Genomic DNA, 21,366 nt, shown 5'->3' with positions numbered 1-21,366 from the left:
TTCTCTCTCTTGTCTCTTTCTCTCTTGTCACTCTTGTCTCTCTTGTCCCTCTCTCGTCTCTCTTGTCTCTCTCTCTCCCTTGTCTCTAATGTCTCTCTCTTGTCTCTCTCTCTCTTGTCCCTCTCTCTCTTGTTTCTCGTCTCTCTCTTGTCTCTCTCGTCTCTCTCTTTCTTGTCTCTATTGTTTCTCTTGTCTCTCTCTCTCTTGTCTCTCTTGTTTCTCTTGCCTCTCTCTTGTCTCTCTCGTCTCTCTCCCTCTTGTCTCTATTGTTTCTCTTGTCTCTCTCTTGTATCTCGTCTCTCTCTCTTGTCTCTCTCTCTCTCTCTCTTGTTTCTCTTGTCTCTCTTGTATCTCTTGTCTCTCTTGTCACGCTCTTGTCTCTTTCTTGTCTCTCTTGTCTCTTTCTTGTCTCTCTTGTCTCTCTTGTCTCTCTTGTCTCTCTCTCTCTTGTCTCTCTTGTTTCTCTTGTCTCTCTCTTGTATCTCTTGTATCTTTCTTGTCTCTTTCTTGTCTCTCTTTTGTCTCTTTCTTGTCTCTCTTGTCTCTCTTGTCTCTCTCTCTTGTCTCTCTTGTTTCTCTTGTCTCTCTCTTGTATCTCTTGTCTCTCTTGTTTCTCTTGTCTCTCTCTTGTATCTCTTGTCTCTCTTCTCTCTCTTGTCTCTCTTGTCTCTCTCTTGTCTCTTTCATGTCTCTTTTGTATATCTTGTCTCTTTTGTCTATCTCTCTCTTGCCACTCTTGTCTCTCTCATCTCTCTCTTGTGTCTCCATTATCTCTCTCTCTTCTGTCTCTCTTGTCTTTCTTTCTCTTGTCTCCCTCTCTCTTGTCTCTCTATTGTCTCGCTCTCTTGTCTCACTTGTCTCTCTAATCTCTCTTGTCTCTCCTGTCTCTCTTCATTCTTTCTCTCTCTCTCTTTTTCTCTATTTTCTCTCTCTTTTCTCACTCTCTCTTTTCTCTCTTCTCTCTCTCGTCTCTCTCGTCTCTCTTGTCTCTCTCTCTTCTCTCTCTTGTTTCTCTTTCTCACATACACACCCACGTTTGTTTTACTATCCTTGTGGGGAACAAACAATTGATTCCCATTCAAAATCCTATTTTCCCTAACCCCTAACCTAACCCTTAACCCTAACCCTAACCCTAACCCTAACCTCTAACCCTAAACCTAACCCCTAACACCTAACCCTAATTCTAACCATAACCCTAATTGTAACCCTAACCCTAAACCTAACCCCTAAGCCCAAAATAGCCTTTTTCTTTGTGGGGACCCGGGAAAATGTTTTACTATCCTTGTAAGGACTTCTGCCCCCCCTGTCCACCCACACACACACACAAACCAAGCTTGTACAAAATTGGGAAGGAAGACAGCCAAAACTATCCCTGATACAGCCCAGAGACCAAACAAACCTAACAGAGGAAGTGCATTGACCACATGTCTGTCCAGCTCTGCCAGAGGTCTGACAGTGGAACATAAACACCATGTAGCTTTCTCATCCTCAGTGGATATCTTTGTTTCTCTCTGTCTCTCTGCCTGCTTGGTGTTTTTGTTGTGTTTCTGTTTGTTTGTTCTTAGTCCCCATAGACCCCTGGCTCTTAGGTTTGTAGCATAGTAAGGTCACTAAGGTTTGTTGGCGTTACAATTAACATGCTAGGAAATGTTCAATCACCATACAATTACATTTTCCTCCATTGTAAAACCTAGCTGTACTACTTATTTCTGTGAGGGTGAGGGTGAGGGTGAGGGGGATTTATAGCATTTAGAACAATATTATTTGTATCTCTGAAATGAAACCATCGTAAAAAACACACTAATCTCTTCCATAATTTCTTGAAACAATATAAGCTAATTTACTAGTATTTCTGAAAGTGAATAGATAAGGTTTTGGAATGAAACTTCAAATGTTAACAAATTGTAAAAAAAAATATATATATTTTTAAAAAATATATAGTTGTTGCAAAAGTATTCACCCCTTTTGTTTAGTCAAACCTAAATTAGTTCAGGAGGAAAAGTTGGCTTAACAATTCAAATAATAAGTTACATGATTTTTAAATGACTACCCCCTTCCTCTGTCCCCCATAGATACAACATCTGTAAGGTCCCTCAGTCAAACATTGAATTTCAAGCAGATCCAAATACAAAGACCCGGGACCTTTTCAACGCCTCATAAAGAAGGGCAGTGATTGGTAGATGAGTAACATTAACAAATCAGACATTGCATATCTCTTTAAGCTTGGTCAAGTTAATAACTATGCTGTGGAGGATGTATTAAATCACCCAGACACAACAAAGATACAGTCGTCCTTCTGAACTGAGCTGTAGGACAGGAAGGAAACTGCTCAGGGATGTTACCATGAGGCCATTGGTCATTTTAAAACAGCTACAGAGATCAATGGCTGTGATGTTAGAAAACTGAGGATGGGATCAACAACATTGAAGTTACTCCACAATAATGACATAAATGACAGAGTGAAAAGAAGGATACAAACATACATAATCAAAATATTTCAAAACATGTATCCTGTTTGCAACAAGGCACTAAAGTAATACTGCTAGAAAAACACGGCAAAGGAACACACTTTTAGGCCTAAATGCAAAGCCTTATGTACAACACATCACTCAATAACTGCCTCCGTATTTTCAAGCATGCTGGTGGCTGCATCATGGTATGGGTATGCTTGACACCAGAAAAGACGGGGGAGATTTTCAGGATAATAAGAAACAAGATGGAGCTAAACATAGGCAAACTCCTAGAAGAAAACCTGCTTCAGTCTGCTTTACATCAGACACTGTGATTCACTTTTCAGAAGGACAATAACGTACAACACAAGGCCAAATCTAAGCTGGAGTTGCTTACCAAGAAGACAGGGAATGTTCCTGAGTGGTCAAGTTAGTTTTGACTTAAATATGCTTGAAAATGTATTGCAAGACTTGAACATTTCTGTCTGGCCATGATCCCCTACACCTTGACAAAGCTTGAAGAATTTTTAAAATAATAAATGGGCAAATATTGTACAATCCAGGTGTGCAATGCTCTTATAGACTTAACCTGTCTACGATACTGGTTCCCAATTGGGAATCAACCCTCCCACGTTCAGCTGAAACGGTGGCGCATGGAACGCAAAAATATTCTTAAAAATATTTAACCTCCACACATTAACAAGTCCAATAGCTCAAATGAAAGATAAACACCTTGTTCATCTAGATTTCTAAAATGTTTTACGGCGAAAACATAGCACATATATATGTAAAACCACCACCAGACACAGCTCATTTGAATAGCCAAAACATGCAATCAACAAACGCAGGATTAAAAAATAAATCGCTCACTAACCTTTTGAAAATCTTCATCAGATGACAGTAATATGACATGTTACACAGTACATTTTTTTTTTTTTCAATAATATGCCATTTATATCCATAAATGTCCATTTACAGTGAGTTCACGTTCAGAAATTACTCAAAAATGCCCGCAGGAAATCTATGTAGCGCGGCAAGATAACGTAAATAGACATCATAAACTTTGACTAAATATACATGTTCTACATATAGTTAGAAAGATACACTGCTTCTTTATGCAACCGCTGTGTTAGATTTATTTTTAACGTTACAGAAATCGCACACTATTCCATATGCTGAGACAGCGCTCAGTTCCAAGCTACATTTCTACGTAATGTTGGAGTCAACAGAAACACAGATTTAAGCATAAATATTCCCTTACCTTCGATGGTCTTCGTTCAGAATGTTCTGGAAGGCTTCATACTTACCCAATACATCGTTTGGTTTCAAGTCTTGCGTCTTTGTATTAGCTACTGCTAATAACATCAGCTGAAATGCACCCAAAACGTCCTCTGGTCTGGAAAAGTTGCGCATCAAAACTTCAAAATTACATATTATATGTCGACTAAACAGGTCAAACTAAGTGCAGAAGCAAGCTTTATGATGTTTTAGACACGCAAAACAAACTTCAATTCAATCGGCCATCGTCTGCCCTTCTCCTGAGTGCTGGAACAAAGGAATGGCTGGGACCAATTCGCGCCCATACGCACAGCCTATTCTCTCGTGGCACGCACTAATTTCACTCCCATAGGGTCAATTCTCGCGCGATTTGAACGATTCAAAGCTCTACTGAAAGAGGACATATAGCGGAAGAGATAGAAAGTGTCCCCAGAATCATAACTGGTTGGGAAGGGTGGGGGCCATGACGTCAAAGTTGCTCCAACTTTCATGGCCACAAAAACTAGTTTTGAAGAATGCCTGCCCTGTGAGTTCTGCTATACTTACAGACATAATTCCAACGGTTTTAGAATCTTTAGAGTGTTTTCTATCCAATAATAATTTTTATTTGCATATATTAGCAATTTTTGACAGATTTTTTTTCCAGTTTACTAGGGGTACCCAATCTCTCCAAAGGGGGCGTATGTCTGCCATATCCTTAACAGGTTTTAACCAAAGAAGAATCACATCTGTAATCTCTGCTAAATGTGTTTCAAACATTTATTGACTCAGTTAGGTGAATATTTATCTAATCAAGGTATATTAGTGTTTGATTTTTCATTAATAATAAAAACTCACTTTTAAACTCATTTTAATCCCACTTTCTAATTTCACAAAATGTGAAAAAATTCAAGGGGGGGGCGAATACTTATAATACCCACTGTAGATAGATTGTGGTTTAATGTCAATGTCTCTATCAGTCGGCACTTGGCTGTTTCATTATACACAATAAGCACCATAAATAGGGTCGCTCACACTTTCTCTCTCACATTCAGAGTGTCACTCTTCACATTCCTCCTGTGCCCAAACACTCCGGAAGAGGTGCCAGAAGATAACTAGAATGAGAAGCTAAACTTGTCTATCAACACTGAATACTTTCTGTGACTCTGCGATTCAGTTAAAACAGGAACAGTTGACTAAGGCTACAGCAAACCCTGCTTGCACCTTGGCCATATGCATCATCACCCTAATGACATTACAGCTTCTCCAGATGAGATAGTATTAAGGTAAAACTATGATGAGTCACTCTTTGTGGAGGCTATTTTGTTTGATTAAACTCTGGGCGTGCCACAATGACGAGCCACAAGGTCGTTACAGAACTTTATTTCAACCTGGGAAGAGAGGCAGAAACGTAGCGAGAATCAGAGCATCTGTCATTTAATGGCTGGGTGTGAGAGAGAGATAGCGAGGGAGAGGATATTTGCCAACAGGGGTAATCAGGACTGTCTGTCTGGCATTGCTGGAGTTTCAATGAATTTCAATGTCTTTTATGACTGTGGTAGATTTTTCATTAGTTTCTGTGGTAATTAAAAGTCGAACTGCTCTCCAAAACTAGCCTAAAGCAATGTAAGTAATCATTGCATATTCCCCAAAATGACAATTAACAGCTTAGACGTCCTTTCGCAGAATGTGATGCATGACGAAGACAAGAATATTACAAGGGAGGGATGCCCCCATTTCTAAACTCCAGTTCTCAAACTTAAAAACAACACATAATGGCTGTCTATAGTCTGTGATATGATGTTAAATGCCATCAATGCAACATGTGTTCAATACTAGAGTAATCTTATTTCTGTTACGTCATTGACTTGTGTCTAAAAAACAAATGCGTTTGTAATGACATATTTCGTGCCAAACTCTTCAACTGCAGTATTAGAACACCAGTATGGTAGTATTTCCTTTGTTTCTTTCCTTTCCAAAGTTTGAATTATAATGTGACATTTGAGTGTGTGTGTGGGGGGGACCTCCTATGTGACATTTTTTTGGGGGGGAGGGGGCTAATAGTTAAGACATGTCATTTAATGGTAAACATGAATGACCTTTTAATGTGGCATGAACGCAGTCTACTGATTGTCCGACAAATCACTTTGAAACGGCTACCTGCGCAAGTTAGTCCACATCCAAAAGGATTCCAGCATCCAAACTGTGTACACGCCATTTGATGAATGGACAGACAACTGTTACAAAACACTGAAAAGTCACACTCTGCAATTGTCATTGGGCCTACACTTGTAGCCTAAATGAATTGATGCCTCTTACTAACAAATTGACCTTTTGTGAAAAAAGAAAGGTCAAGTTATACCAGACTGTTTGTTTCATTTGAAATAAGCTTATATTTTCAATTTTATCATTGTATAAGTACAATATTGTGTTTTAAAGAAATAGGGGAATGGTTAGTACATTAGTTACGTTAGTACATTAGTATTAGCATTAGTATTATTTAGACACCCCCAACGTATGGTTTTGTTGAGTTTAGCGGGGCTCATATCTCTCATTCTCTTCCCCTTTCCCCCACGTAATTCACACTCTGGACCAACACATGAGTCATCTATGGTTTCCATCAGCAGAATGAAACTCCACAGAGTGACTTCACATCACAGAAGGACTTAAGCTTTGGGTCTTCAAAGACAGGCATTTCAGACAGTCACTCCTCTGATATGTCATGGGACAACAACTAACAACTACACAAATGTCATGCTGAGAGTTACCTGACATGAGCTTTGTCTGTTTTAGCTATGTGTGTGTGTGTGTGGATGTGTGTGTGTGTTCCATGTGGCTTCGGCTCCCTGACTGCGTATGTGGTTTGACGTGAGATGGAGGGGGCTACTAAGAACAGCAGCCATCACAGCTGTTCCCCGTCACATCAGTGTTCTGAGCAATGTTCACAACTATCAGCCAGCATCACTATCAACCATCAGCCAGCATCTCCTCCTGCATCAGCTTCCAGTTACAGATACAAACCAACAGCTCACTACCTTTCTGGGGCTCTGGAACTCAGAGCCAAACAGAATACCATTTCATAGATATTCTATTCAGTCCTGGTCTCAAAATCGGCAGTGGTGTACTTCAAAGTATAGCAGGCTTCTCTCCCAGTCCCCTATCGATCGGTCCAGCTTCCGTCTTCAGGCAGCTTTTCAGGTATGGACTCCATCTCTTCATTGCATTATCGCCTAGCCATTGATTGGCCCAGGCGTCTGCAGTGCAAACTAAAAACTCAAACCTATTATTCCAGGTTGTTAGGTCTCATTTTCTCCTGGGAATCAGTGTCTTTCTTGAGACTGAACCAGGCACAGAGCGTGGCTTTTATTTCAGCCGGCTGATTTAATGATTTGGATCCACTGCTTTGTCATTACGCTCAGTGCTGAGGTAGTACCAGAAACACTTGCTGAACTATTATCATAGTTAGTTCCCCAGTCCCTTTGGGGAGAACGTTCTACTCTCTTTGTCATGATAGAGGACAGACATTTGTTGGATCAGTTCTTTTTGTCCAATGTGCCTTTTTGGTGGCACTTTGTGAGGGTGGTGTTTGTTACCCCAAAGCCTCTACGAGGACTGGAGTTCTAATGCAATGTCTTCGTCCATCTCTGACATTGTCGGACAAACAAATCATTGGTGTATTAAGAATGGCTGGCTTGAAGTCAAGCAGGTGCACTGTGTGAAGAGGTGTGGGTTAAAGTGACTGAAATACCTCAGACAAATAGAAGACATCCATTCAACAGACATTCCAACTGAGTTCAAATGTCTGTGAAGTTATACTTATGTAGTGTGTAACAGCTATTGCTGACGCCATGTACTTTGTGTAGTGTGTAGCAGATATTGCTGAAGCTCTCACTCAGTCGATTGCTGTATGACCTAAACTCATATCTGCCCGTTAGCAATGTGAACACGTATGTGGTGTTGGATGTAATAGGCGTCAGTGTGGACTTCCTTCCTGATGATCTAATTCAAACACACTGCCCAGTTGGAATCAGCTTAAATCTCAGGCCATTCCAGACTCCCCGTATCCTGCCGTAGTCGATCCGATCTGTTTTCTCACACCTGCTGGTGTATTCAAACACACACACACACACACACACACACACACACACAATGAGCAGAATGCCATCCAGGTGCTTTTGTTTTTCTATCCTCGTCAGAATTTTGTATATAGTTTTGTTACAAACGTGTGCGCTTTTTGGTTTGATCATTTGGAATGCTCCTCAGCCTGTGGCCTTCCAGCTGAAATGTTTCCCGTTTATGCATTTCATGGTTTGTGATGTAGCACACGCATTTGCTCATTTCATGGTTTGTGATGTAGGACACGCGTTTGCTCATTTCATGGTTTGTGATGTAGCACACGCGTTTGCTCATTTCATGGTTTGTGATGTAGCACACGCGTTTGCTCATTTCATGGTTTGTGATGTAGCACACGCGTTTGCTCATTTCATGGTTTGTGATGTAGCACACGCGTTTGCTCATTTCATGGTTTGTGATGTAGCACACGCGTTTGCTCATTTCATGGTTTGTGATGTAGCACACGCGTTTGCTCATTTCATGGTTTGTGATGTAGCACACGCGTTTGCTCATTTCATGGTTTGTGATGTAGCACACGCGTTTGCTCATTTCATGGTTTGTGATGTAGCACACGCGTTTGCTCATTTCATGGTTTGTGATGTAGCACACGCGTTTGCTCATTTCATGGTTTGTGATGTAGCACAGCGTTTGCTAATTTCATGGTTTGTGATGTAGCACACGTGTTTGCTCATTTCATGGTTTGTGATGTAGCACAGCATTTGCTAATTTCATGGTTTGTGATGTAGCACACAAGTTGATCTGTTGATCTCATTTTCCTGTAGTCAATTTAACAACTTTCTTGTTTAACGTCAAATCTTTCAACATTTCACTGCATCTATTTTCTGAATGACTGAAAAATATTCACATTCACCTGACTACTTTTTCTCTCACAGTATTGTGCCTCCCTCATATTGATTACATTTTAAATATACAGTACCAGTCAACAGTTTGGACACACCTACACATTCCAGGGTTTTTCTATTTTTTTACAATTTTCTACCTTGTAGAAAAGTTGTGAGGTCATCAAAACAATGAAATAACACATATGGAATCATGTAGTAACCAAAAAAGTGTTAAACAAATCATAATATATTTTATTTTTGAGATTCTTCAAAGTAGCACCCTTTGTCTTGATGACAGCTTTGCACACTCTTGGCATTCTCTCAACCAGCTTCATGAGGTAGTCACCTGGAAAGAATTTCAATTAACAGGTGTGCCTTGTTAAAAATAATTTATTAGAAGGATTAGTAGAATTTATTTTCTTCTTAATGCGTTTGGACAATCAGCTGTGTTGTGACAAGGTAGGGTTGGTATACAGAAGATAGCTCTATTTGGTAAAAGACCAAGTCCATATTATGGCAAGAACAGCTCAAATAAGCAAAGAGAAATGACAGTCCATCTTTACTTTAAGACATGAAGATCAGTCAATACAGAAAATTCCAAGAATTTAGAAAGTTTCTTCAAGTGCAGTCGCAAAAACCATCAAGCGCTATGACACCCCCCTATCCACATCGATGGAACAGAAGTGGAGAGGGTAGTAAGTTTTAGAGGGTAGTAAATTTTAAGTTCCTCGGCGTACACATCACAGACAAACTGAATTGGTCCACCCACACAGACAGCATCGTGAAGAAGGCGCAGCAGCGCCTCTTCAACCTCAGGAGGCTGAAGAAATTCGGCTTGTCACCAAAAGCACTCACAAACTTCTACAGATGCACAATCGAGAGCATCCTGTCGGGCTGTATCACCGCCTGGTACGGCAACTGCTCCGCCCACAACCGTAAGGCTCTCCAGAGGGTAGTGAGGTCTGCACAACGCATCACCGGGGACAAACTACCTGCCCTCCAGGACACCTACACCACCCGATGTCACAGGAAGGCCATAAAGATCATCAAGGACAACAACCACCCGAGCCACTGCCTGTTCACCCCGCTATCATCCAGAAGGCGAGGTCAGTACAGGTGCATCAAAGCTGGGACCGAGAGACTGAAAAACAGCTTCTATCTCAAGGCCATCAGACTGTTAAACAGCCACATTGAGTGGCTGCTGCCAACACACTGACTCAACTCCAGCCACTTTAATAATGGGAATTGATGGGAAATGATGTAAAATATATCACTAGCCACTTTAAACAATGCTACCTAATATAATGTTTACATACCCTACATTATTCATCTCATATGTATACGTATATACTGTACTCTATATCATCTACTGCATCTTTATGTAATACATGTATCACTAGCCACTTTAACTATGCCACTTTGTTTACATACTCATCTCATATGTATATACTGCACTCAATACCATCTACTGTATCTTGCCTATGCCGCTCTGTACCATCACTCATTCATATATCTTTATGTACATATTCTTTATCCCCTTACACTTGTGTCTATAAGGTAGTAGTTTTGGAATTGTTAGCTAGATTACTTGTTGGTTATTACTGCATTGTCGGAACTAGAAGCACAAGCATTTCGCTACACTCGCATTAACATCTGCTAACCATGTGTATGTGACAAAGAACATTTGATTTGATTTGATTTGATGAAACTGGTTCTCATAAGGACCACCACAGGAAAGGAAGACCCAGAGTTACCTCTGCTGCAGAAGATAAGTTCATTAGAGTTAAATACCACTCAGATTGCAGCCCAAATAAATGCTTCACAGAGTTCAAGTAACAGACACATCTCAACATCAACTGTAGCGTGAATCAGGCCTTCATGGTAAAATTGCTGCTACTAAAGGACACCAATAATAAAAATAGACTTACTTGGGCCAAGAAACACGAGTAATGGACATTAGACCAGTGGAAATCTGTCCTTTGGTCTAATGAGTCCAAATTTGAGATTTTGGGTTCCAACCGCCGTGTCTTTGTGTGACGCAGAGTAGGTGAACGGATGATCTCCGCATGTGTGGTTCTCACTGCAAAGCATGGAGGAGAGATGGTGTGGGGGTGCTTTGCTGGTGACACTGTCAGTGATTTATTTAGAATTCCAGGCACACTTAATCATTATGGCTACCATAGTATTCTGCAGCGAGACATTTGGTTGTCATTGAACAATGTCTGTCATTGAACAACCTCATACCATGATTAGATGGGGAAAAACACACTTTCATAAGCTCTTTAAACAATAAAAGCTAATTTACCAACATTTCTGAAAATGGATATATAGTGTTTTGGAATTAAACTATTCATATATTGTTTGACATTATTGTTGCCCGGTGTTCAGAGAACAAGCCAGATTGGAAGGAAAGATTTTCAGAGCATGCATAGACCTTAAATTGATGGATAGAAGCTGCCCTCGCTCTCTCCATCCCTCCATCCATCCCACCCTCTACTCCACCAAAAAGCTGAGAGGAAAGTGAAAGCAAAGGGCCTCTTGATAAGCCTCCCATCTACAGGGGCCAGGGGAGATTAAAGGGTTCCGTAATTGTGTGTGTGTGTTTGCGTGTGCGTGTGTGTGTATGTGTGTGTGCAAGTGTGTGTGCAAGTGTGTGTGTGTGTGTGTGAAAGTGTGTGTGCGTGCGTGTGTGTGTGCGTGTGCAAGTGTGTGTGTGTGTGTGTGTGTGTGTGATGGACTTTGGATCGGTTTTGTGTGTGTCTATAATGGCAAGGTGAAGATGTGAGTCTCTATGCCCTCATCTCTCCTCCTCCCTCCTTCCCCCTTTCCCTTCCTTTCTTCTCCCCAGTAAGATGGAGGGGACTGAAATGAGTTGTGGTTTATCTCTGAGTGCAGGGTGGAGTGAGGGCTGTCGCCTAAACTTCCTGAGGTGCTTTTGGGGAACAAACGAGGTGTGTGTGTGTGTGTGAGTGTGTGTGTGTGTGTGTTTAGTGTGACTATCTTTGTAGCTCAAGCGTTCAGTTCACGTTTGCCCTCTGATAACCATCCTTACATAAATAGTTGCTCGCTGCAAAAATGTCAGAACCTCAAGGAAATAAATAAACTGTTCTTCCCTCTAAGCTTTGTGTAATTTATTTCCACTTAATTTATGTCTGCCATAACTCAATAGTTATTCACTGTAATCTACGGTTGGTTGGAGCCTGACAGGCTATTGAGGGTGACTATTGAGGGTGACTTGCAGAAACACTGTGCCGACGGGGAAGAGAAAGAGAATGGCATGGTGAGTAAAGGGGGACACTGGGGTTTGCTGTCTCAAATGGCACCCTATTCCCTATATAGTGCACTACTTTTGACCAGGGCCCTAAGTCTCTGTTCAAAAAGTTGTGCACGATATAGGGAATAGGGTGCCATTTCAGACGCAACTTGGTTGATAGAGTTGTAATGGTAAGTCTGGAGCCTTGAGAGGCTTGACACATCACAGTGTAGCTGTCGGTTAATCAACAGTAACATATCACTCCCCACTTCATTCCATCACCCCTGAAGGGAGTGCTTGTAAAATACTTTTGATTAAAAGTCAAAGTTTATTGAAGGTCTTGCTACTCGGGGGCTCGCATTTTGTTTGGGGCGCAAATAGAAAGATTGATCATGGATCGTAGGCTGTTTTTAGGAAGGAAGGAAATGGATGGCTGATGTTTAAATTGTATCCCCCTCCCCATCCATCTATCTGTGAATTAACCCCTCACTCCCCACCTCCAAGAGAGGTAGTTGGATGGTGGTGGTTCGTGGTCTGCACTGTTGAGAAGGACCAGTTCTTACGAATCTGTAAACACATAGGGGTCCAGGGCTTCATCATAGTAGCCTGACCACTCACACTAAATTCTCCCCCTGTCGTTCACTACATACTTTAGTCTGAGACTGCCCTCCTTGAAGTCCCTTCACGTTTGGTGATGGGTCATTGAGGTACTCCGACTTATTGAAGAGAAGAAACTAACGTCCGTGAGCGTGGCGGAAACAACTAATTAACCAACGTCGGTTCAATTACTGGAATTCCATTTAGTTTATAATTTTTTTGTGAGCCCAACGCACTGTTTCTCAAATCATTCATGGGAAATATCAACTCAGGAACTATGTTGTTTGGGGGGGATGCTGTGATTTTGTTATGTTGTTTTGTTGACACATCACAGCGTAGCTGTCGGTTAATAAACAGTAACATATCACTCCCCACTTCATTCCATCACCCCTGAAGGGAGTGATTTTGTTATGTTGTTTGGGAGGGGGGGGGGGGGGGGTTTCCCCGTGCTGCAGATGGCTATATATCGGTCCACTAATGCAGGACTGGAAAACATTTTATTTTTTTGAAATTATATATATATATAAATTATTCTGATTTTTTTTTATGATGATTTTTCAGGGGGTGCTACTTCCTACGGCAATGTGTGGGACGCTGGGCTGAAGGGAGCTGTAGTGTTCATTATGCAAATATTCAACCTAGTTCAGTGCAGAAATGTGGTAATTAACTACAATGACCATACTCTATTGCACCTGTTTTTTTCCAGCTCAGGCAGAGATAGATTCCCTTTTACTCCTGCTACGTTAGGTTAGATGCACACAGACCGCATGAGAGAGGAATGTACACAACACAATGATGAGAGAGAGGGAGAGAGACAGTTCGTGAAAGTATGCCTTGTCTACTTTGAATAACTAGTAAAATGGTTTTGTCAGACAACTGCATCTAGTCTAACTAAATAGGATGATTAAAGACAGAACAGTATAAAGTGTACAGAGATAACATTGTCTGGGTGTTTGACTGCTACTTACTGAACAGAGATGAGATGATGACTTTAAGGAATGAAAAATAATAAAGAAATCAAATAAAAAGTAATATACACAACTGAAATATGGTATTATTTCATAGTAATTTGATGTCTACCCAATGTGGACCTGACATAAACAATGGAATATTTTCTATGCTTTGTTCATTATGTTGGGCTTCAAAAGTCATTTTTATGTCATTGTCAAAAGTAGTGAACTTTAGGCAATAGGGTACCATTTGGGATGCAATTATTTCTTCCCTTTGGCCTCTTCTGTTGTGTTGTGTCTCTGGTTCTTTCTTCTTTCGATGAGAGCCTCAGCTCTCTCAACCCCATCGCTCCCCATTTTGAAAGTGACTGTTTGAAATAGAAACGTAACCTTTGGATGACTCCAAATATTATCACTGAGAGAGGAGACCAAATGTAAACAGGCTTCTGTGTGTGTGTGTGTGTGTGTGTGTGTGTGTGTGTGTGTGTGTGTGTGTGTGTGTGTGTGTGTTTATGTGTGTCCGTTTGTGCTTGCGTGTGTAAACATATGCATGCTTGCGTGGGTGCGCATGCTTGTGACCATTAGTCAGTAGAGGCCCATAAAAGCACAGCTGTGATGGATTTGGCCGCAGCTTCGTAGCTGAGTGATCATATACAATCAGGCCACATCAAGGGCCCCAGCCTTGGGAGCCAAGCTGCCGACCCAGCCAAGGGAACAACTTATATTTATGGGATTACTTTGGCCAGAGTGCCCGGGCCCCTTAATATCTGTCTTAGCCAGCGATGGCAGGCGACTTGTCTGTCGTTTCTCTACTTAAAACATTCACAAGGGTTGTGTTTTAGTGTGTGTTTATGGCATGAATATGAATTTGGCTAAAAGGAATTGTTCAGATAGTACAAAAGATAAAGTTCACTGTGTAAACAATCACAATTTAACATTAATTTCTTAGCAGCTATACCTATGACAGGAAGGGCACTTTTGCCTTCGTCTGAGATGACACCCTATTCCCTAAATAGTACACTACTTTTGACCAGAGGCTATTGAACCTGGTCAAAAATAGTGTACTATATAGGGAATGTGGTGCCATTTATGTTTACCTGTGTGAAACCATCCTATCTTTCAGACTGATCTATCTGTCATGCCTGTCAAAGAGGAGACACTTTATCATCTCATCAGCTGCTCACTTACAGGACCGGAGACCCTGTCAGTCTGTTAACCCCTCTGTCTCTCTGTTAATGTATCATCAGCCAATGGAGCTGTAGGGTTAATGGGCCATGGAAGATGGAAGTCGGCTTTTATTGGCTATCATAAAGGCATTTCTCACCCAGGTCAGATTTCTGTCATTTTGATTGGCTGTCATAATAGTATTCCTCAGCCAATCACTCCCATGTCATATTTGTATTTATTTTTGAACTAAGGCTGAGGTTGTGATGGGTATTTATGTAGTCTTAAAACTTGGAATAAAAATATTTGTTGTCCTTGCCTCACCTCCCTCACTCCATTCCTCTCCTCCCTCCCTCCCTTCCCACTCTCTCTCTCTCTCTCTCTCTCTCTCTCTCTCTCTCTCTCTCTTTTTCTCCCCCTTCTCACCATCTCTGTCTCGATCTGCTACAATCTCTAATCCCTGCATGCAACAAATGACCCAGAAAAACAAACACACCGAGTAATTGTATTATAGCTGGACCAACACTAAACCCCTGTCTATCCACACGTGATGCACTCATTCTCCTCTCCATGCAGTGCTCCACCTGATGCCAATATGCCCGTGTGTGTTTAAAAAAATGTTTAGCCTTTATTTTAACAGGGAGTCCCATTGAGACCAAGGTCTCTTTCACAAGAGAGCCCTGCATGAACACGATTTACAAAATACAATAGAATACAAATATACAAAATTACAAAGAGACTTAAGAAAAACATTCACATTACTAACTAACTAACTATTGAACTCGTCAATATGCTTTTGAAAAGACAGCTTTTCATCAATTCAGATGCCCAGATATCTGTATGCAGGGACCTATCCAAACTACATACTGTGTGTTTCAATCATTAGTCATTTGTACGTTCAAGAAACAACATGTACTTAGGTATACCCACATTCAATGCTAATTAAAGGACAATAACGGTGTTCTGTTAAACAATGAAAGCAGACTGTAGTTCAGATAGAGACTGTCTGTCAGGAAGTTTTTAAACCAATCTTTGAATTATTAATGAGTGGTCAACAGTGTCAAAAGCCTTTGACAGGTCAAGGAAAAGGGCAGCACAATGTTGCCTTTTGTCCATTCAGTTAATGTAATTTATATCCAGAAATCATGCTATGATCTGGCCTGAAGCCTGATTGATAAACGTGTGTGTGTGTGTGTGTGTGTGTGTGTGTGTGTGTGTGTGTGTGTGTGTGCGTGTGTGTGTGTGTGCGTGTGTGTGTGTGTGTGCGTGCGTGTGCGTGTGCGTGCGTGTGTGTGCGCACTTGATATCCACATCCAGGTTTAACAGAAGCCTCTACCTTAACCGTGTTGAGTTTGGTTTGAAAAAAGCATTCCCTGGTAGGCCGTGCCCTAACCCAGTTAGGGTGCCCGCCTGACTGTTAACCTTCGGGAGTCCACACCTAACCTTAACCCTATCGCCACTGATGTACGCCTCACATTAACCGCTAGGGTCTGCACCTAACTCCTACCCTCATTATTTATTACTCGGCCTGATGGTTCCTCTGAATTGTCAAATAGTCTACTGGATAGCCTGTGTTGGTCACGCGAAGGGCTTTTACGCATGGTTTTAGCTCCCCGGCTTGTGGGTCACGTAGTGACGCGCTTCCTTCCAGGGCTTGATGTGTTGGAGCAGACAAGGCTCAGAGCTCTGTCCCTCATGCCTAACCCTAGTTCAAACTTAACCCTATAGCCTCAACTCTAACCCTAGTTCAACCTTAACCCTATAGTCTCAACTCTAAACCTAGTTCAACCTTAACCCTATAGCCTCAACTCTAACCCTAGTTCAACCTTAACCCTATAGTCTCAACTCTAAACCTAGTTCAACCTTAACCCTATAGCCTCAACTCTAACCCTAGTTCAACCTTAACCCTATAGCCTCAACTCTAACCCTAGTTCAACCTTAACCCTATAGTCTCAACTCTAACCCTCGTTCAACCTTAACCCTATAGCCTCAACTCTAACCCTAGTTCAACCTTAACCCTATAGCCTCAACTCTAACACTAGTTCAACCTTAACCCTATAGCCTCAACTCTAACCCTAGATCAAACTTAACCCTATAGCCTCAACTCTAACCCTAGTTCAACCTTAACCCTATAGTCTCAACTCTAACCCTAGTTCAACCTTAACCCTATAGTCTCAACTCTAACCCTAGTTCAACCTTAACCCTATAGTCTCAACTCTAACCCTAGTTCAACCTTAACCCTATAGCCTCAACTCTAACCCTAGTTCAACCTTAACCCTATAGTCTCAACTCTAACCCTAGTTCAACCTTAACCCTATAGTCTCAACTCTAACCCTAGTTCAACCTTAACCCTATAGCCTCAACTCTAACCCTAGTTCAACCTTAACCCTATAGTCTCAACTCTAACCCTCGTTCAACCTTAACCCTATAGCCTCAACTCTAACCCTAGTTCCACCTTAACCCTATAGCCCCAACTCTAACCCTAGCGTCATATATTTTTAGGGAGCAATTAGGTGTTATTTGTTTTGCTCTTCTACACTATGGTTATTAACCTTTGTTGACATTTACTTGATATGACAAGTCTGACATGAATGTTCTTGTGCAGAATGCTATAAAACAAATTAATTCAGGAGCTAACGTGTTTTTCTCCTGTTGCCTGGAAACACCTCAAATATTCAATTGTGTAGAGAGTGGTCAATATACTGAGTTCTGAATAATATATGCTGTTTGCTGCCTTTAGGCATGGCTCTGGATGGCGGGATGGAGACAGAGAGAGAAATAGTGAGAGAGTGAGAGGTGGGTTGAGGGCAAGAGAGTGGAGGGGGGTGAGGGAGGGATGGAAAGAGGGAGAAAAGTAAAAAATTGTGTATATATATATATATATATACAGTGGGGCAAAAAAGTATTTAGTCAGCCACCTATTGTGCAAGTTCTCACACTTAAAAAGATGAGAGAGGCCTGTAATTTTCATCATAGGTACACTTCAACTATGACAGACAAAATGAGAAGAAAAAAAATCCAGAAAATCACATTGAAGGATTTTTAATGAATTTATTTGCAAATTATGCCTACGTTTTATTATTTGTAAAAAGATAGTCAGCAGTATTTTGCAGAGGGGACACACTACGAGTACCCCACCCTATTCTCCCTTGTAAGTGATTCCTTCCAAGGTGCACCACGGAGAAAAAATATGCTTGGTAGGAAGTTAGATACTGTAGTGAGTGCAAACAGTATCGTTATTGGAGGAGGAGAGAATGTCGAGTGACAAACACAGGGTTTGATTTGATTTTAGCTGCAGGTGATGGGCATGACTTGCAGGAGGTATATTTGTAAATTAATTTGAACAAGCTATGTAGCCTATTGATTCCTTCTTGATAAATAAATAAAACCCAAAAAATGAGTTGTTTCTCTGTAATTCTCGTCAGTAGCCGCCTAGTAATTTTATTAAGTTGGCTTTAGCTAGCGTGCTAGATAGGTTCCCAATCTCCCAACCTCGTAACTAGCTACCAAGCAATTTCAGGCTATCAATCAAGTTAGAGTAGCTTGACTATTTATTGTAGCTGAAATGCCTACTGACAAAGTTGCTAGACTTACTCAAATTTATTTTTGGGTGATACTATATACTATGATACTATATACAGTTGAAGTTGGCAGTTTACATACACCTTAGCCAAATACATATAAACTCATTTAAACTAATTTTATCCTAGTAAAAATCCACTGTCTTAGATCAGTTAGGATCACCACTTTATGTTAAGAATGTGAAATGTCAGAATAATTTTAGAGACAATGATTTATTTCAGCTTTTATTTCTTTCATCACATTCCCAGTGGGTCAGAGGTTTACATGCACTCAATTAGTATTTGGTAGCATTGCCTTTAAAGTGTTTAACTTGGGTCAAACGTTTTGGGTAGCCTTCCACAAGCTTCCTCCAATAAGTTGGGTGAATTTTGGCCCATTCCTCCTGACAGAGCTGATGTAACTGAGTCAGGTTTGTAGGCCTCCTTGCTCGCACACGCTTTTTCAGTTCTGCCCACACATTTTCTATAGGATCAAGGTCAGGGCTTTGTGACCACTCCAATACCTTGACTTTGTTGTCCTTAAGCCATTTTGCCACAATTTTTGAATTATGTTTGGGGTCATTGTCCATTTGGAAGACCCATTTGCGACAAAGCTTTAACTTCCTGACTGATGTCTTGACATGTTGCTTCAATACATCCACATAATTTTCCTTCTCATGATGCCATCTATTTTGTGAAGTGCACCAGTCCCTCCTGCAGCAAAGCACCCCCACAACATGATGCTGCCACCCCCGTGCTTCATGGTTGGGATGGTGTTCTTCGGCTTGCAAGCCTCCCCATTTTCCTCCAAACATAACGATGGTCATTATAGCCAAACAGTTCTTTTTTTGTTTCATCAGAGGACCTTTCTCCAAAAAGTACGATCTTTGGCCCCATGTGCAGATGCAAACCGTAGTCTGGCTTTTTTATGCCCGTTTTGGAGCAGTGTCTACTTCCTTGCTGAGCGGCCATTCAGGTTATGTCGATATAGGACTCGTTTTACTGTGGATATCGATACCTTTGTACCTGTTTCCTCCAGCATCTTCACAAGGTCCTTTGCTGTTGTTCTGGGATTTATTTGCACTTTTCACACCAAAGTATGTTCATCTCTAGGAGACAGAGCGTGTCTCCTTCCTGAGCGGTATGATGGCTGCGTGGTCCCATGGTGTTTATACTTGCGTACTATTGTTTGTACAGATGAACGTGGTACCTTCAGATGTTTGGAAATTGCTCCCAAGGATGAACCAGACTTGTGGAGGTCTACATTTTTTTTCTGAGGTCCTGGCTGATTTCTTTTGATTTCCCCATGATGTCAAGCAAAGAGGCACTGAGTTTGAAGGTATGACCTTGAAATACATCCACAAGTACACCTCCAATTGACTCAAAGTATGTCAATTAGCAAATCAGCTTCAATCAGAAGCTTCTGAAGCCATGACATAATTTTCTGTAATTTTCCAAGCTGTTTAAAGGCACATTCAACTTAATGTATGTAAACTTCTGACCCACTGGAATTGTGACACAGTGAGTTATAAGTGAAATCATCTGTCTGTAAACAATGGTTGGAAAAATTACTTGTGTCATGTACAAAGTAGAAAAAAAGGAGCGGTTGAAAAACGAGTTATAATGACTCCAACCTAAGTGTATGTAAACCTCCGACTTCAACTGTACCTGTGTGGCATTTGTACACATTTGTACTCCTAAGGCATAAAAATGCTTCAAGAATCAATGTGCATCATTAATGAAAATGACAATTGAACAGGCAAAGAGGTATGCTTAGTTAACCTTTGCAGTAAAATGGCCAGACCTAATCCCAATTGAGATGTTGTGGCAGGACTTGAAACGAGCGGTTCATGCGTGAACCGGTTGGGTAATTTGTCATTTGTCATCTCAGGTTCCCTTTATATAATATTAGGTTTTGGTTGAAGATCTGATAACATTCGGTATCAAAAATATGCTAAAATAGAGAAAATCAAAAATGTGCAAATACTTTTTCACTGCGCTGTAGAATTAGGTATAATGTTTATGGCTCTAGCTTGCAGGAAAAAAGCTCTTTCATGTGTTGGAAAAATGCACAATTCTCTCCCACTCCATCCTCACATACTTCCTCTAAAATAATGGGTGCATGACGCTCCTGGTTCTGCCGATAGGCCCCAAATCAAATCAGCCAGCAGAATAGATGTTGTTCCACTTCCAATAACTCCATTAATATTCCAAGTCTCCAAGTTCACCAGCCAATCGCCTGCAGTCCACAAACAAATGCCAGTACACTTGCAAGGATCCAGGCCCACTCAAAAGTCAAAACCCTGATAAGCGCTCTAGGGGTTTCTTGGCCTCCATGTTGAATTGAAACCCTGTTTTGGCTGAGGCTATCGTTAATGCATGAGGGTTAGCGTGGCTGTATTATAATTTCAACTGCTTAGCGAGTCTCTGCTTCAATCCAGATATGCCCTCCCTCCATTTTGGTTCTCTGCCCAGGTGGGTGTTTCACCATTTTTGCCCTGGGAGGAGTATAGCTACACAGCCAACCAGATAAGGCTAAATGAGGTGAAACTGTTTATGTGTGCCCTTGATTCTGCCAGAGAGACCAACATTAGGAGACAAGTCAGCTAACTACTAACATTGCGAGTCATAGTCGAGAAATCATGACTTCCTTAGAGAGGGAGAGGGAGAGGAAGAGGGAGAGGGATTAATAGTTTCCTACACCATATGTTACTTTGCTATGTCTATAACCACTTTATAGTCTAAAGAAGAGTCAAAGATGGTATATTGGCTGGTAATTCTGTGCATACTGTATCTATCTGTTTTCTACTTTAAATCAAGGAAATGTGTTGTAGTGAATTGATGCAGAGCAGAACCTCTGTCCTCTATATCTCCACTGTGTCATAGCCATGCCCCCTGTTGTAGAACAGACAGTAATGTATGGTCCCTCAGAGAAACTTCTGTATCTACCACCCATTTATCCTAGCATGAGGGCAATCCATTGGGCACTGATACATTACACACACACACACACACACACACACACACAGACACATGCACACACACACACACACACACACACACACACACACACACACAGACACATGCACACACACACATGCACGCATGCACACACACACAACACACACACAACACACACACAACACACACACACACACACACACATGCACGCATGCACAC

At 41.2% G+C, this 21,366-nt stretch overlaps 1 protein-coding gene across 3 annotated transcripts in view; it reads left to right on the top strand.

The window, feature by feature from the left end:
* LOC110535511 (calcium/calmodulin-dependent 3',5'-cyclic nucleotide phosphodiesterase 1C) overlaps positions 1-21,366 on the top strand; it is a 114,557-nt gene that overhangs the window by 4,586 nt on the left and 88,605 nt on the right. The gene's annotated exons all lie outside the window — the stretch shown is intronic.

Source organism: Oncorhynchus mykiss, chromosome 11 (assembly GCF_013265735.2).
Source record: "Oncorhynchus mykiss isolate Arlee chromosome 11, USDA_OmykA_1.1, whole genome shotgun sequence".
In the NCBI taxonomy this organism is placed as follows: domain Eukaryota; kingdom Metazoa; phylum Chordata; class Actinopteri; order Salmoniformes; family Salmonidae; genus Oncorhynchus; species Oncorhynchus mykiss.
This window is presented reverse-complemented; position numbering and strand designations above follow the sequence as displayed.